Raw genomic sequence first — 4,432 nt, 5'->3', positions numbered from 1 at the left:
GGCTCGTGGCCTCGGCAACTCGACTCCGGCGTCGGTCCTGCCAACTCCGGCCGACGAAGTCTTCTTTTCGAGCCAACTCCGCCTCTGTCCGTGCTGACACCGCTACCTCCGGCTTCGGCTCATCGAAGAGCGGCCGAGGGTTCCTTTAACTAAGTAAGAGAAGCCTCGGACAGCAAGGCCGACCGAGCCGAGGGACTCCTACGCCTCCGAGATACGGATACCTCACTCGTCGCCTTTGCACGAGGCAACTCACGCTTGGTGAAGCGGTTCAGATAGCCGACAGGCAAGTCTTAGTGCTCGAAATAAGGAAAAAACACGGCTCCGTGCCAAAAATACATACATGTTCAGTCCCCGACAGCCACAATGAACAGACTCCGGCACTCAAGGTGCCATCACAAACGGAACTCCGGTTCCGCCTCCGCGGGTACGAACAACCCCCCACATCGGAGGGCCCGTGGGGCGACAAGCTCCGGGCGACTCGCCAGCGACCTCTGCGGCAGCAGCCATGGTCCCAGGACGGACGCGGCCACCGGAAGGCTCTCGTTCGCGTTCCCACTCAAGGGACGCGAACCAGATATTAAAGCCAAAGAGCCGGGGTCGGTCCGTAGGCGGTGCTGACGACCTCGACGGTGGGGAAGCTTTCTCCAGCTGCCACCATGTCAGCACCGACGGCGGCGTCCGCCTCTCCACCAACGCCGCACCGGCGAGCGCGGGCCGCTCCAAAGCGCATCGACAGGTCCTCGCTCCCGTCCTCACCACGAAAGCGAGGAGGAGGACGGAATATTGCATCCTAGCTGGGCAGCAACAGTTCGCCTTCCCCGACATGGCTGGAGGACGCCTCCTCCGCAGAGCTGGAGGATGGTCTCCACCACCAGAAGCTGGAAGAGGAGGTGGCCAGCCGACCCGTGCGGGAGGTAGAGCCCCGGCTCACCCCGCTCTCCGCCCCAGCAAGGATGATGAAGATCCTTGAAGCTGAGGGCGGGACCAAGATCGCAGCCCGGCTTGCCTCTCCCCACCCAGGAGCTGGTGGTCACCGTCTTGGGTGACCATCGGCGAGGGGATGCGGCTGGGCTGCCCGATGAAAATCCTTGAAGCCGAACAATGGCTGAAAGGTACCAACTTCCGCGAAGTTGCTTTCCTCCAACGACAAGGCGGAAGAACTGCGAGTGTCCCCCATCCGGGGGCTTGGAAGGTGGGAAGACGCGAGGCATAAGGGGAGCGCGAAGACATGGTTGCCTTTCAAGGGGGTCACCCTCCTTTTAAAGGCAACTCTCCCCACTTGCGTCCTCAGCCGTCGCGGGCTGACTCTTCTTCAACACGCTCCAAGGTCCTCCCCCTACGACACGGGGGCTAGGTCCCACACGTCAGGCAAGCTGGCCAGGGGCAGAAGAAGCCAAACCGCCGCGCGCGCGGTACGCGCAACTGCCCAGCGGTTACGAGCAATCCTCCACTTTCGCCCAGACTAGCGGGTGAAAGGGCGGACCACCATGCAGGCGGCATGCAACCGCACCGAAGGGGCGCACCCTTTCGGCTTCGACGCGTCCAACATGGAGGCCCAGGCCCAGATGTCATGCAACCGGCGCGCCGCCGGTCGCTACGTGCAAGAAACCGCACCGCCACTCGCGCCACTACCACGCCTCCTCGACTGCGGAACCAGTACCGCGACTCGAGGCAACCCTGCGCATGACCCAACAGTGCCAACCAGGCACATCGGTCACGGGCCAGTCAGCCGCGGGAGAAGGCGCAACGGTCGATGCGGCCAGAAATGGGCCGACAGTAATGGCGGTGGCAGGCGAGCGAAAGCAGCGGTCAAGTCGCCAGCCAAGCTCACGTCCCCTCCTGGGACAGCGGGAGAGCCCTCTCCCACGGCGTGAAGACGGCGCGCCCGTGTCCCGTTCCTTGAACGACTCACGCACGCGCAACGGCCGCCCCGCGAACCACTCGTCCCGTCGCATTAACTCTGCGGCGGGACAGGCGACACCTTTGGCAGGAGAAGCGGGCAACGCTTCGCCTTCGCCATAATGACCGCGTCAAAAAAAGGTGCGCCACGTCATTCGATTTTGTATCCTTTTCCTTTTCCTCTTTCTTTCTCTTACGACAGGGACCGGGAAAGGGGATACCCCGAAAGGGATCCTTCTCCGCGAAGGAAACGGGCCCCGAGCCCCCCTACTGATCAGAGGTTCGAAGGCTGGCCCCTCGGAGGGGTTCAACAGCCGCCTCAGAGCGCTCGGGCTCCGCGCCCACTACTGGTCAGAGGTTCAAAGGCTGGCCCCTCGAAAGGGTTCAACGACCGCCTCAGACCACTCGGGCTCCGCGCCCACTACTGATCAGGGGTTCGTAGGCTGGCCCTCGAAGGGTTCACAACCGCCTCAAACGCAGAGCGAGGGATGACCCTGGGTACGTTCGATACATAACCAAGGCTCGGGCTACGCTCCTGAGGTACCCTAGGACATTTCTGAGGCCAGCGGGAACGATCTTGTAACGGAATCCCATCAGAGGGAGGCATCGAGCCCTCGGACCCCGTCAAAAGGGGACCGGGTCCGGCAAATCACTCGCAGGTACTTTTAGAGCGCGCCTCCGGGCCTCTAGCCGACCCCTAACAATTGGGGCACGGGCGTCCACTCGGATTACCCGATAGCAGCTCACTGGAGACACCATGTTCGGCGCCCTCCGAGGGCAACATGGCGCTTTCTCCCCCCTCCTCCTTGCGGAAAGGCGACGCAGGGGCGTATGTAAAAAAATCGAGTCTGTCCTTGACCGTCCTCTCGCCCTGTGCGGAGGCTCGGGGCCTGCTCTCGCAAACCCGGCTCCGACCAAACCATTGACAGCGTCAACATACCAGCCCGAGAACTTGGGACCCGATCGTGCACCAGGGCTACGGCCAGCTCGCATGAGGGAACAACCAGACCGGCCGAAGCATCGCGAAACGCATTAAGACCTCGAAGGAGTCAAACCACTCCTCCAAGGCCTCGGGGGCTACACCCGGCGGGTGCGCTCGCGCGCACCCACCGGAACAAAATGCAACCGAGAAAGGCCGGTCCCCTTGCAAAAAAGTGCGACAAAAGCCTCCAAGCGAGTATTAACACTCCCTTCGAGGCTCGGGGGCTACTGTCGGGGACCATAATTAGGGGTACCCCCAAGACTCCTAATCTCAGCTGGTAACCCCCATCAGCACTAAGTTGCAAAGGCCTGATGGGTGCGATTAAGTCAAGGCTCGGTCCACTCGAGGGACACGATCTCGCCTCGCCCGAGCCCAGCCTCGGGCAAGGGCAGCCGACCCCGGAGGATTTACGTCTCGCCCGAGGACCCCCTCCAGCAACGGACGCGCCTTCGGCTCACCCGAGGCTCAGTCTTCGCCAAGAAGCAACCTTGGCCAAGTCGCCACGCCGACCGACCGTATTGCAGGAGCATTTAATGCAAAGGTGGCCTGACACCTTATCCTGACGCGTGCCCTTCAGTCGACAGAGCCGAAGTGACCGCAGTCACTTCGCCGCTCCACTGACCGGCCTGACAAGAGGACAGCGCCGCCTGCGCCGCTCCGACTGTTGTGCCATTCGACAGAGTGAGGCTGACAACAGCCAAGTCCGGCCTCAAGCGCCATAGGAAACTCCGCATCGCCCGAAGGGCTCGGACTCGGGCTCAGCCCCGGAAGACGACAAACTCCGCATCGCCCGACCCCAGGGCTCGGACTCGGGCTCGGCCCCGGAAGACGACGAACTCCGCTTCGCCCGACCCCAGGGCTCGGCCCCGGAAGACGACGAACTCCGCATCGCCCGACCCTAGGGCTCGGACTCGGGCTTGGCTCCGGAAGACGACGAACTCCACCTCGCCCGAACCTAGGGCTCAGACTCGGGCTCGGCCCCGGAAGACGACGAACTCTGCCTCACCCGACCCCAGGGCTCGGACTCAGCCCTGGCCTCAGCCGACGGTCTCCTCCTCGCCCGACCCAGGGGCTCGGACTCGACCTCGGCCTCGGAAGACAGACTCGACCTCGACCTCGGAGGGGCCTCCACCTCGCCCAACCCAGGGCTCAGACCGACCACGTCACAGTAGGCGCCATCATTACCCTACCCCAAGCTAACTCAGGCTACGGGGAACAAGACCGGCGTCCCTTCTGGCTCGCCCTGGTAAACAAGTAATGATGGCGCCCCGCATGCTCCATGACGATGGCGGCTCTCAGCCCCCTTATGGAAGCAAGGAGACGTCAGCAAGGACTCGACAGCCCCGACAGCTGTCCTCCCACCAGGCTCCAGCGCTCCTCCGACGGCCACGACACCACACGAACCGGGTGCCAAAACCTCTCCGGCTGCCACGATGGCATGTACTTAGGGCACTAGCTCTTCTCTGCTAGACACGTTAGCACACTGCTACACCTCCCATTGTACACCTGGATCCTCTCCTTACGCCTATAAAAGGAAGGTCTAGGGCCCTC

Source organism: Zea mays, chromosome 8, assembly GCF_902167145.1.
Source record: "Zea mays cultivar B73 chromosome 8, Zm-B73-REFERENCE-NAM-5.0, whole genome shotgun sequence".
NCBI classification, from domain to species: Eukaryota; Viridiplantae; Streptophyta; class Magnoliopsida; order Poales; family Poaceae; genus Zea; species Zea mays.
This window is presented reverse-complemented; position numbering follows the sequence as displayed.